The following is a 14242-nucleotide window of genomic DNA, read 5'->3' as shown; positions in this document are numbered from 1 at the left end:
AGAAAAGATGAACAGAGATCGTGAGCAAGAATAGCCGAGGAAAGCAGCGGAAGATGAAGGAAATCGTGCCCTAGGCAACTGATACCATGAAAGAGTTTGTGGAATATTTTCCTCAAGGGAATTCTCATTAAACTGTGCAATATATAACCGAGTACAAGGCTCAATACAAGGCATAATCTAAGGCTATAAAATAGGAACAGCTATACAAGAATATTTACTTAACATAACAGAAATATATTTACATATATATCTTAACAGTTACAATACGAGGAGTAGCGAAATGAACTTTCTTTTTTGTTGAGTTGAACAACACTTGAACCCTATCCCACATATTCATTTTGTAGTGCAATTGTTCATTGTGATGTTGTACGTACTTTCTCCTTTATAATTTAAATATCATGTTACTAGTTCAAATTACGATGCATATATAGGAAACCAAGTTAACACAATCCTTGTAAACGTTTACAATGCTAAATAGAAATAAATTTAAACTTATTACATAATTTAATTAATATTCCCGCATTCTTCGGTGAAATAAAACCCACATTGAATCTTAGTCTACCCTCTCTTCAATTTTAATAAGCAAACCCTGATCTTTTTTCCTAAAAAGTGATAACTAAAGTAAAGGATGACATTTATTTAAAAACTTCGTAAATCAGAATTTCTATCCTACTCTTGGTTTACATCCTCTTATGTGAGAGGGTTAATTTAATAATATTATACCTGGTCGGAAGATTCTAACATCGAATTATATCTTATTCAGATTTGTTTACTAATTTTACACCTTGTCGGAAGACTTGTAACATCAAAATATATAATATCGAGATAAATTTACTAATTTTACACTTGGTCGAAAGACTCGTAACATTGGTGTATATATATTATTGTGCTTAGCTTACTAATTTTACACCTGGTCGGAAGACTCGTAACATTGATGTATATATTATCGAGCTTAGCTTACTAATTGTACACCTGGTTGGAAGACTCGTAACACCAATGTTCGTATATATTATCGAGATTAATTAACTTACTAATTTTACACCTGGTTGGAAGACTCATAACACCGTTGTTTATATTATCATGATCATAATCTTTGTACATAATCTCCCTTATATTTTTCCATCTATGCTAACTAGCGAATATACTTTTTTACAATCACATTGGCAAGATAAGAGATTACAATCACATTGGCAAAATAAATCAATCACATTGGGAAGATAAGAGATTACAATCACATATATTTGAAGGGTTTCCACACACTTAGAACTTAAAATATTGGAAAATTCAACGCATTTTCCCCTGTATTCTATATCTCTATACGAGACCCTAACTTTGGATTTTGGATCACTGCCTCCGCGTTTTATAAATCTATCATTTTAGGGTCTTGCTTAGTTGTACATGATTCATTATGTTGTATTCATACTCATAGTTAAAACAAATTCTAAATGAATTAAGGAAACATAATTTTAAGAAAGAAGATATTTATGCCGATTCATAAACCAATCAACCATTCAAATAATTACACATATAATAAAGTCAAATGCTAATCTCTTCTACGATGAAACAGTACAATTATTAACTAAATGGTACATAAATCTCCAAAATGAGAAATATATTAATTGGATAAGATTTTACCAGCTCCTAAATCAACAGTAATTAGTGAAGAATTATTAAAATTAACTTTCAAAGCCTCTCTTAAGAACAACACATTAGCCTTTAAATACCCCTCAAGTTAGTATGCATACTTACACCACCACCACAAAATAGCTTATTGATTTAATCCTTTCTTCCAATTCATCATGTCTTCATCATCATCCATGCCAAAGAAGGAATCGCGAGGCCGTCAAAAGATCAAAATGGCTAAGATTAAGAATCCAAGCCATAGACAAGTGACCTTCTCAAAACGCCGTTTAGGTGTCTTTAAGAAGGCTAGTGAACTCTGCACCCTTTGTGGTGTAGAAGCCACAATAATCGTGTTTTCCCCTGGTCAAAAGATGTTCTCTTTTGGTCAACCAGATGTTGATTCTATAGTCAATCGTTACCTTAACCGTAACCAAATATGTCCTAATGGTACCACCAATAATTCTGACGGTGGTGTCCATGAAGGTCGTCAACAAAGTGGTACTATGCGCGAACTCAACTCGCAACTATCCAAAATAGTTGAACTCCAAGAGGCTGAAAAGGCTAGGGGCGAAGTGTTTGACAACTTGAAGAAAAATCCTAGCCAATGGTGGTGGGAGCAACCTATAGATAAGCTTGGGTTAAATGAACTCGAAATTCTGAGAGCTTCAATGGAGAATCTTAACATGAATATAGCTAACCAAGCTCATTCCTTGGTGGGAAACACTTCTTCTTCTTCAATTCATCAAATCCAGCGAGGATAAAATTGAAGGGTGTTAGATTTCGGGAAAACTCCTTGGGTTGGAGTGTGTACCATTGAATAATATATATAGTGTTACAATACTAGTCCTAATCTTGTTAGGAAACCTAGTACGATAAGAATACAAACTATATCACAAATATATACAAATATATCCTACTCTGCGACAAATATTATAATTATCCTATAATATCTATCCACCCCCGCAGTCGTAGCGGGAGGAGGGCGTACGCTAAGACTGGACCTAAATTCCAGAAATAAATCTCGTGGTAGGCCTTTGGTGAAAATGTCTGCAAACTGATATCTAGTAGGAACATGCAAAACCCGAACTTGTCCCAAAGCAACCTTTTCTCGAACAAAATGAATATCCATCTCCACATGTTTGGTGCGTTGGTGTTGTACCGGGTTGCTAGAAAGGTAGATAGCACTGACATTATCACAATAAACAATAGTAGCCTGCCGTAGAGGACAATGTAACTCAAGTAAAAGATTACGAAGCCAACATGCCTCTGAGACAACATTCGCGACGCTTCGATATTCTGCTTCTGCACTCGACTTAGACAAAGTATGCTGACGCTTAGATGACCAAGACACGAGGTTGTCCCCAAGGAAACAACAATAGCCCGAAGTGGAACGTCGGGTATCGGGACAACCTCCCCAGTCAGCGTCAGTGTAAGTAATAAGTCGATGAGAAACAGTCGGATATAAATGTAAGCCGTGATCAATGGTACCCTTAACATAACGCAGAATGTGTTTCAATGCCTCAAAGTGAGGTTCCCGAGGATCATGCATAAAAAGACACACCTGTTGTACCGCATAGGCAATATCTGGCCTAGTGAAAGTGAGGTACTGAAGAGCACCTGCTAAACTGCGATACAAAGTCGGATCCCGAAATGGTGGTCCTGCATCTGCACTAAGTTTTGACTTAGTGTCAACTGGAGTAGCTGCAGGTTTACATGAGCCCATACCTGCACGCTCTAAAATCTCCTGTGCATACTTTTCCTGTGAAAGTAGCAAATAAGAGGGAGTACGGGTTACCGCTATCCCTAAAAAATAACTCAATGGACCCAAATCAGTCATAGGGAACTCAGTTTGTAAGTGAGATATGATCCCTGTACGCAACTTGTCAGAAGAGGTAGTTAATATAATATCATCAACATATAGAAGCAAATATGTCATATCATCACCCTGTCGAAAAATAAACAGAGAGTTGTCACTCTGAGAGATGACAAAGCCCAGTTTGATGAGAAAATTAGCAAAGCGTTGGTACCAAGCTCTGGGAGCTTGTTTCAAACCATAGAGAGCCCTGCGGAGTCGACAAACATGAGTGGGTGCTTTCTGATCAATAAAACCCGGAGGTTGGTGCATGTAAACAGTTTCCTGCAAGTCACCATGTAAAAATGCATTTTTGACATCTAGTTGATGTATCGACCACTTTTTAGCCATGGCTAAACTGAGAACAGTACGAATAGTGGCCGGTTTAACTACCGGACTGAAAGTCTCATCACAATCCACACCAATTTCCTGCGACCTGCCATCACATACAAGACGAGCTTTGTGCCTTTCAAGGTCACCATTAGACTTGTATTTATGCTTAAATAGCCACATACAATTAACAATATTCACCCCCGCAGGCCTAGGCACCAATTCCCATGTCCCTGTTTTAATTAAAGCACTATATTCATCATTCATCGCCGCATTCCAATTATGGTCATTTAAAGCTTGTTTATAGGACTTTGGAAGTGGTGATTTATGGTGAAGGGGACCCGAAGGTTGAACGGTGAGGTTACAATATTTCGGGTTTGGCTTAAATATACCCCGTTGACTACGGGTGACTCGGGGAGAGGGAGGCGGTGGCCGAGTGGGTTGAATGGGTGGAATGCCACGCAAAGGTGGCGGTGTATAAGTTGGACTAAGCGTGGCTGGGCTGTTGTCCGGAAATGGTGTGGGCAGTGGGGTCCGCAGCCCACCCGCGGCTGACGCTGGGCTGCCGCAGCCAGGCCGCGGAGTGGACTGGTGGGTGGGTGTGACTTGCGGTGTGGACTGATGTGTGAGCTGGGCAGACGTGGAGTGTGGAGTGTGTGGGCTGCTGCTTTGTGGGGTGACTGATGGGCCTCTTGTAAGTGGGCTGCTGTTTTGTAGAGGAGGAGAGTGTGGGCTTAGTTGTTGCGGATTGTGGATAATGGGACGCAACAAGTGAGGTGGGGGATCTTCATCACATAAAAACTCATAATCTTGGGTACGAAAATTGGCTAGATTTCGAAATGGGAAAGTCGCTTCATCAAAAGTGACATGACGCGATATGATTATTTTATTAGTGATAAGATCAAGACACCTATACCCTCTATGGTCAATAGGATAACCCAAAAACACACGCGGTGTTGACCGAGGAGCTAATTTATGTGGAGCTGTTGCAGACAAATTAGGAAAACATAGACACCCAAAGACACGGATATGATCATACGAAGGAGTTTTTCCAAATAAGGCGAAAGCAGGAGTATTGTGTTTAAGGGCTTTTGTTGGCAAAATATTTAGAAGATAAGTGGCCATTTCAAGAGCATAAAACCAATACGAGGGGGGAAGAGACGCATGAAAAAGAATTGTACGCTTAATATTATTAAGAGTGCGAATCATGCGCTCGGCTTTGCCATTTTTTGAGGATGTGTGTGGACAAGAAAAGCGGAAAAGCATTCCATGGTCAATACATTTTTGCTTAAAAGGGTCATTGTCAAATTCCCTACCATGATCACATTGAAAGCATTTAATTTGACGTTCAAATTGGGTTTCAACATATTTTCGGAAATTGATAAATGATTGAAAAGCTTGTGACTTGTATTTAAGAGGAATTGTCCACACAAAATGAGTATGATCATCTAATAAAACTAGATAATATTTGTGACCTTGAACACTACGAATAGGGGAAGTCCATAAATCGGCATGTATAATATCAAAAGCACAAATAGTAGTATTATTAGAATTATCAAAGGGGAGACGAGTATGTTTTCCTAATTGACATGAATTGCAAAAATTGGAGGCTTGCTCCTTATTACAATAAATATAATTTTTAGACTTAAGATGGCTAAAAACTTGAGCCCCAGGGTGTCCTAGACGACTATGCCAAGTAGATGGAGAAACAACAGTGAGAGAAGTAGCAAGATGGGTTGACGGAGTGGACTTGGTGGTTTTGACTGGATATAGGTCTCCCGAACTATCACATCTCGTTATTATGTTCCCCGTACGAAGATCCTTCACAGAAAAACCAAAAGGATCAAACTCAATAGATACAGAATTATCAGAGGTAAATTTACGAACTGAAATAAGGTTCTTTATGAGTTTAGTTGCTAGGAGGACGTCACGAAGGACAAGAGGTGTTTTAGTATGGGGAAGGGTGCCATGACCATAACCTGTTACTGGAATACGATGATCATTACCAACTAAAATATGATTTTTAGTGCTTAAATTAAACAGGGGTAAGAGATTACCGGCATTATTCGTCATGTGAGATGTGGCACCCGAATCCACGTACCACTGATTGTCGAGATTTGGAAGAGTCATTGTTGAGAACGAAGCTGCCAAGTCCGTAGGAGTCATGGGCTGTCCGAATTGGGCTGTGTAGGCCTACTGCGACTTGGGCTGGCCCAAGATTGATTGCTGCTGTTGAACAGGGAATGGAGCAGGGGGCCTAGCCCATGTGGCTTACTGAGCCCACTGCTGGAAGCTGGCCCAAAGCTGCTGCTGGGTTGGGCCGGACTGGGCCTGCTGCTGGTTCTGCTGCTGGCCACGTCCACGGCCTTTAGGCTTGGACTTTCCACCCCTTGCTTTACTGTTACGCCCACCACCACCACCACCACCACCCCTGCCCTGTTGTTGCGACGGCTGCTGCTGTTGGTGAGCGGCTGCCGTGGTGGTGGTGGTGTTGTTTGCCTGAGTGACAAACGCCTGTCCAGAGTTGTCTTTGGCAGATTTACGGGACTCCTCGAGCAAGATTCTTGATCGTGCTTCATCAAACCCGGGAAGAGGTCGAATTTGAGTGATGGATTGAGCCACCCCATCGTAGTCGGAGTCAATTAAACCGGCACATAGACGAAGAACCAAGGTTCTTTCAGACACAGGTTGACCGACATTAGCTAGTTGGTCTTTTAATTCCTTCAATTTCTGGCAGTAGGAAGATACATCCGGAAAATTTTCAACAAAGAGATTGTTAAATTGATTTTCAAGATAGATCGCACGAATTTCACCATTATCTTGGAATATATTAGCGAGCCTATCCCAAGTTTCCTGTGCCGTAGCGTTCTTGTACAACACCGTGCTTCGTAGGTCTGCAGAAATCGTATTATAAATCCACTTTTTCACAATTGAGTCAAGGCGGTTCCACTGCGCCGAGGTGAGGTCCGTAGGACGAGGTGATTTGGGATCTATATGATCAATAACATTGCAGGAATGGCAATGTATCTCGAAGAGCTCAACCCAACTACCATAATTCCCTTTGTCACGATCAAGAATTTCTGGAACTTCGTTCCTGATATTGCTGATAGAGTTGGCAGGGTGGTAGTCGTTTGAGGGGGGAGGAGTAGGAGGAGGCGTGGCAGGTTGGTCATCATCCTTGGCCATTGCTAGTATAAAAACAAAACAAGGATGCTACTGTAAACTAAAGTGCAAATTAAAAACTTAATGTTGCAGCAAAGTGGACCAAAATAAAAGTAGCAATTTTAGGTGATGAATTACCACGTGAGAATAGAGGTTGCGGAAGAAAGAAAAAGAGGATCGGATTTTTTAGAAAAAATTAATTTTGTGGAACTCTAAAAAATCTTGGCTGTGATACCATGTTAGATTTCGGGAAAACTCCTTGGGTTGGAGTGTGTACCATTGAATAATATATATAGTGTTACAATACTAGTCCTAATCTTGTTAGGAAACCTAGTACGATAAGAATACAAACTATATCACAAATATATACAAATATATCCTACTCTGCGACAAATATTATAATTATCCTATAATATCTATCAAAGGGTTTACTGTTCGTGGTCAAGTCAGCAACATTCATAAGCAAAAGTTGTTCTAAATATAAAGTCGATCTTATTAATTAGTTTCTTTGTTTTTGTTCTTGTTCTTGTTCTTATTCTTCTAGTACTAAAGTAAGTTCGATTAAGGCCAGAAAAAATATGTAATGAATTAATTCTTATAATGTTTTCAATGAATAAAATAACCAGTAGATGGTTTTGGTTGCCTTAATATCCCTCCTAGTCTCCTACTACTACGTATAATTTTTTTTTGCCTAAAAGTACTATTACGTGCCTTTTTTTTTTTTTTTTTTAATTTTTTTTTAAATATATATATTTGGTACTATACATTTATCATATATTGACAGCTACGTGCCTAAAAATATCAATTGAATGGAACTATAGAAGATTAGATGCAAAAGTGTAATAATGGGAGGGATGGGAATGGTTAAGTGAGCATTTCTCATCCTCTAATATCTTGAGTCATTATTACTGACTTTAATAACATATGTTGATATAAAATTGTAGTTTTATGGTACTCGTATGATTTTAATACCAACAACTAATACTAGAGATACCAATAAAATATTTACGTTTGTTGGTATTAATGCAAGAGTAATTGAATCATGGTAATAGTTTGCCATCTAAGCACAATTTTATACCAACTAATTTAACGTTATTAGAGTCATTAATGCCTCAAATTATTAGAGATAGAGAATTCCCCCGAGCAAGATTGATGTCAGAGGTACAGCTATAATAAAAGTTATGACTTAAAAATTAAACCCTAAATCTTGCCATTTATTCAAGATATATATAAATGGCTAAAGTAGTGCATTGATGATTGCGTAAAATGCAAGTGAGTAAAACTTAAAAAACGGATCGGAGGAAGTATATATATTGGAGTTGCAAGTGAGTAAATCTTAAAAAAGCGAAGAAAGTAAAGCTTAGAAAATGCAAGTGCAACAATGTGTGACCGAAAAATACACATTTAAAGAAAAAATGTATAATATATACATTTTTTTTTGACACAAGTATAATATAAACATCTTAAATAAATTAAAAATATTTTATTAAATGTGGGTTGGTAAATGTTAGATTAAAATAACTACTAGTAAAATTTTTGTTTATCATGACAGGGACTTTCTTGAGAGTGAGGAATAACTTAACTGGTTAGAACTCTCCTCCCGATTCAAAGGAATATTGGTGATCATCTGATTGTGGCTCTCTAATCGCGCACAAAAAAAAAAAAAAGAGAAAAAAAATTACTGAAGACTTATTTTATTTTGTGTTTAGAGAGCCACAACAACAGTCGACAGGAGTTTAAATCGATCTCAAATCTTTTGGAATCTAAAAGTAAGGTCTAACCACTTGAACTACGCCTGGATTTGAGGACTTCCTTGTGAGTTGTGAGTTTGTGACATGGTAGTGGACTAGTGGTACGTTACTACATTGATTTACTCATAAATCATTTACTCCATCGGAAAGAGGAAGATCAGCGCTTCCAAAATCACAATTATAAGTGCGTTTGATCACCAAAACCCTACTCTGTAATTTATACGCCTGAAACTTTCCAGTAATTCAGAGTAATCTGCTAGAATCGAGAACTCAAACAAGGAGAAAATCGCTGCCAAATTGCCGGAAAAAACTATTTACCGCTGAAATTATGGCCGGAGATCTTCGCAATTTCGCCGGTGAAAACCTTGCTCCGATTCAGGTACATTTGTCAAAATTGGTTCTTTTTAGTTAATTTTCTAGAACAATTTTCGCCAAAATTCAGTTACTACTTACTAGCCGTAGATAAAGTATGTATGTTTTTGAGATTTTGATGCCTAATTTAGAGGAAGGGATGAGGTTCCTTCCCGTTTCCTTTAATGTTTCGTTTGGTAGCCGGTAATAAATTGTGGTGATGATTTTTCATTTATTCTGTGGTAATGAGAATGAACTAAAGTGTACTTTGTCAAAATTTGATCTCATTTAACTTAAATTCATATCATGCTGCTTCAGTTTTAACTGTACATTATACAAAATCAGAATGTGTTGTGCATTCTGAAGAGAAATTGCTCTTTAGCCTGTTTTTTTGGGTGTGGAATATGATAAATTGCTAGCATTGTGTGCTTTTGTAATTGGTACTTAATGCTTATATATATATATATATATATATATATATATATATATATATATATATATATATATATATATATATATATATATATATATATATATATATATATAAAGGCAATTCTCATTGTTTCTATGTTTTCATCTTCAAATGATACAATGACAGTAAAAACTTGTATTATTTGGCATTGGCAGACTGGCAGTAATGCATATTAATGGAAGGCGAAGTTAGTTGCTGATGGAGTAGCATTTGCTCTTGTTTATCCAGAGATAACAAGGCTTTTATTCTTCAGGTGAGTTAAACAGTTGGTGCCTGAGAACATATTTTGGTGAATTTACTGCTGGTCTGCTACACCATTTTACAGAAATATCTATATCTTACTGTCATTAGTTGTTTCGTAATGCTTTATTAATTGCTGCACCTATAAAAGAAATCAATATGCGACATAACATAACAGGTGGATTATTTAAGACCGTATCAGATTATTACTTTTTCCTTCCTTACTGAACGTGTGTAAGATTATTTGAGCTCCATGTTGAGGCTACAGAAACATAACATTCATGGGTGCAAATTCTTGCCATTTTAGCTTCAGTCATAGACAAATCTTTCTCCTATACATATTCTTGGTCCCAGCTAGGGGAAAAAAAAAGAGCTGTTACCTTTGGCTGCTTTGGAAATCCCTTCAGAGAACCTGTCTGGATCGTCACCCCAAAATTCCTTATCTTCGTGAATAAAGATTATTGGGAAAGTGATTATTGTGCCCATAGGAAGTGATAATGCAACTAGACTTCTATTATTGTCAATCCTTCAAAATCAATGTCCAAACTAATAGTGATGATGTAGCTATAGAATTGTTTACACTCCTTGATTACCTCTTGAAGGTTCATCCCAGCATGTTGATACTTTTATTGCCTGCAGCTTGCTGAATTTCTTTTAAATTGCATATATGACTGTACCCAACAGATCACCCTTTATTGCTTCTCCAGCCTCCATTTCCTCCTTTCTCTTGTTGATGATTGCACGTAGTGACCTGTGAATTTGATCTTCTATGTTCTTAAATCTTCTATTTCTTGATGTTGGAATTTCGGAATGTATCTGAAGACACGTGGCAGCATCATACATTACTTTGCTTAATGAGCAGATGAGTGAGAAACTCTATGTTTTTCCTTCTGGTTTTGATCTAAATGTAAATTGGATATTCCTTACATTTTGTGGAGGATTAGACATTTAGACCTATTAACTGGGTATTCAAGGAAGTAAGACAAAAGGAGAAGTTGTTTCGAGGCCTACCCCTCAATCTAGAGTGACTAGGCTTTTTCTTCCAAAAATGGGAAGGAGATGATCTTAAGCACAACAAACAAATTGATTGTCTTCATGCATGAGAACTCCAAAAACAATGGTCTGTTTGATCCTCTCTTTTTATTTCTAGGTTTCTAGTTTTGTAATCAAACCGTCAACATGTTGGCTAAATCATGTCCTTTCAACATGGCAATGAAGAGTTTGTCCATTAAGGATAGATTCGTTTCTTGGGATCAGCTCAATTTGAATATATATATATATATATATATATATATATATATAATCCACGTCTTCTTAAAACCCCAACAAAAGGACAAATTTTACTCAAGTAAATTTATGTAATAACAGACTGAATTTCTTTGGTCTAATTCAGGAAGACTTTATTATGCTATAGTATGTATTACCTTAGTCATGGATATACACTGGGTGCAAAAGAAGGGCTGTATCAGTCTGCTCCTTGACAAGTTCAAATATCTTTTTCCCCTCCTCATAGCTGCTACCTAATGCTGCTCTAGATATCACATAAGCAGTGAGTTTTATTAGATCATGTCATACATCTAGCTTCCCTGAACCCAGGCCATTTCAGCAATGATAACCCTCCCATTAACTGATCATCTCTGCACAACTATCTCAAAATGCTGGCAACATAAGCTGTAACAAACCCCAAATGCAATTTTTTTAAAAGAAATCTGAGTATTCATTGTTGCTCAAATGCAGGGCCGTCCCGTTAAATTTCGGGGCCCTGTTCTAAACTATAAAATGGGGCCCTAACGGAAAAAAATTATAATACTTAAATATTATATCAAAAATAATGTCATATTACAAGGATATATATATATAAAAGAAATCTTATAAAAGACCCCCTCTTAGAGATTGAGTTAATTCCTCTAATTTTTTCTTTTTCTTCCGCTTCTCATATCCAGAATTATACTTTCTTGTTATAGGAGGCATAATTAAAAGTATGATAATTATTCAGTAATCAGACAAGTTATAAATTTAATTAACAAAAAAAAAGAGCTGAAACTCTGAAAGGATAGAAACAACCTAAAAAGTCCAGCAGACCACTAAGACCAGCAATATCGATCAAACACCACAGTCAAACCCAGGCATCCTGCGCTGAAAATTGCTGTTTGTTGCTTGACAACAAAAATCGAACAATTTGTATATTTCAATCTGTAAAAAAAAACATACAGTATTGTTAATTTTACTTCAATTCTACAAATTCCTCAAAAATCTGAAATTTAATTAGATCATATTAATCAAATAATCATATATATTTATGAATTTCATACCTTGGTTAGAAATCCATTAATCCAACTATCCCAAATCGGCAAATCGGCAAATCCCAGCAATTAAGGCTATCGATAACTCCACAACCAAAATTCCAAAACAGAAAGATCAAATCTCATCAAACAATATATAAATCGATTTTTTTTTTCTCCCAAAAATAATTTTGAGTAGGATTTGTAGAAAATTCTGAAATTGTTTGGAAATTTATAAATGGTAAAAAAATTAGCCGTTTGAATGTTTGATGATAAACGAAAATCAAGAGAAGTAATGGTAAGGATTGAAAACTTAATTCTCCCATTGAAAATTGGAAGAGGAAAGTGAGATAATTACTAATTATTTTTGGGTAAAATAAGAAGGTTAATGGAAATTTCATATTCAAAGTAGTGAAATTAAATTGGAGATTGGATTATTGGAATTTGGAAAGTTTGATATTGAAAATAGAAGGTAGATTGATGGCAAGTAGATTGGAATTTGGAAATTAAATTGCTTGCTTGGAAGTTGGAATGCTTGAGTAGTTTAGTGCGGAGATAACAATGCTGAGTTGCTGACTTTAGTTTTCTTTTTCTTTTTTTTTTTTTTTTTTTTTTAGGGTGGGCTTTAAGTAAAAATGGGCCCCATAAAATTTGGGGCCCTGTGCAGTTGGTCTGTTTGCACAGGGAAAGGGCCGGCCCTGCTCAAATGGCCTCCTATCAGTTGTGTTTATTACAGTGATGAATTCATTGCTTTATAGTGAAAGGCTGTTTCTTTATTCAATTGTGGATGAAATTTAAATGAAGAATTATTGAGATTGACCTTTATCTTCTCCTTATGGAAGGTAGGGTTGATGATCCTCTGTCTGGCTCATTTTCCTCCTTAGCTAGCAAACCCTGCGGTAAGCTTATCATTAATGGGGCTAAAACTTTTCCTTTCGAAATTCATTCGTCTTCATCGCCTCCTTGATTAACTCTGGCTTTGAGATGCAATCATTGGTATAGATCCAGCCCAAGCGAAGTAGTCCTTTCCTGCATGAATGCTCATCAATGATACTAATTCTCCCTTTACTCAAAATCACAGTATCTAGAAGGATAGGAACAATGGTGAACCCGTGTTTTTACAAGTGCATTGATTTCATGAATTTGAATATATTTTAGATTACATACCAAATATGGTGACAAGCCGATGAGCAAAAGGATCAACACATGGAAAATAATCATTGGTGAAGCTGGTCATGGGATTCTCTAAGGCTTGAGTGTGCAATGACGAGTAATCTTTCATGTCTCCAAACAAGTGCTTGTATTAAGTACCAGAGAGACCTTGCTGTCTGAACCATTTCTCCAGCTTCTTTGGCCTCAGCTATATCTAGTTTAGTACTTTGAAAAATCCTGTCACAACAAGTATACTGAAAATTGATAGCAAAATAGAGGTTGTTGTCAATGTTTCCATTTCTGGTTCTTTGTTTTTGTCCAATTTAACTCTTAGATCTCATGATATAAACATCTTATGCTTTTTATTGGGAGTATGCGTTACAGAGAACACATGTAATGACATCAGATGACTAACTTTCTAACTCTGGTTTGGAAGTCAACTTTCCATTTTAATATTTTACTTGTATTTTTCACTTTTTCTTGGGAAAGAAGTTAAGATTCTGATTTTACCAATGGTACAAAGTATTTGTACTGTGTTTTTGTTTAGTTGCCGGAATAAATGTGGGCTTGATAAGTCATCTTAATGAAATGGACAAGTTGTGGCTGACTGAGCTTGTCAGATAGAATTGTCGGCAGATCTGGCTCATATACATTCAATTGATCTGGTATAAATGAATTAGTAGAAAGAGGGAACAATTAAATTGTAATAGGCTCAATGCCATAACCGTGTCTCTTTAAACTCCGTTTATCTCCCACTAGAAAACTTTAAAAAAAAAAAAAATTGGATTTTGGATTGTAATCATTGAAACTTGATTTGTTTTCAACCCCTTTTCAGAAAACTTGATAATTTGAAAGAGCTGATTCTTGAAGGTGCATGTACAAATCATGTCTTTATTCAAGTTGTTTGCTGCCTGAAAGTTCCTAACTTATTCACCCAATGTATTAATATGTTTGTTGCTCTCCTCTTTTTCTTGCTATTTAATAATTAACATGCATTGGTTCTTGTGCTGTTTAATTTCAATGATGT

The 14242-nt window shown here is 36.6% G+C and overlaps 1 long non-coding RNA gene and 1 pseudogene across 1 annotated transcript; one reads left to right on the top strand and one right to left on the bottom strand.

Moving 5' to 3' along the window:
* Positions 1-1799: 1799 nt before the first annotated feature.
* On the top strand, positions 1800-2384 carry LOC145566140 (agamous-like MADS-box protein AGL62 pseudogene; annotated as a pseudogene).
* Positions 2385-10016: 7632 nt separating this feature from the next.
* LOC145568368 (uncharacterized) lies at positions 10017-12769 on the bottom strand. Its single transcript, XR_014095818.1, has 3 exons — positions 12094-12769; positions 11206-11974; positions 10017-10597 (listed from the first exon to the last, which is right to left on the bottom strand). It is a non-coding gene; the product is annotated as an uncharacterized LOC145568368 (long non-coding RNA).
* Positions 12770-14242: the final 1473 nt, after the last annotated feature.

Source organism: Chenopodium album, chromosome 11 (genome assembly GCF_948465745.1).
Source record: "Chenopodium album chromosome 11, dcCheAlbu1.1, whole genome shotgun sequence".
Classification (NCBI taxonomy): Eukaryota; Viridiplantae; Streptophyta; class Magnoliopsida; order Caryophyllales; family Amaranthaceae; genus Chenopodium; species Chenopodium album.
The sequence above is the reverse complement of the archived record's forward strand: the minus strand, read 5'-3'. Positions and strand labels throughout refer to the sequence as shown.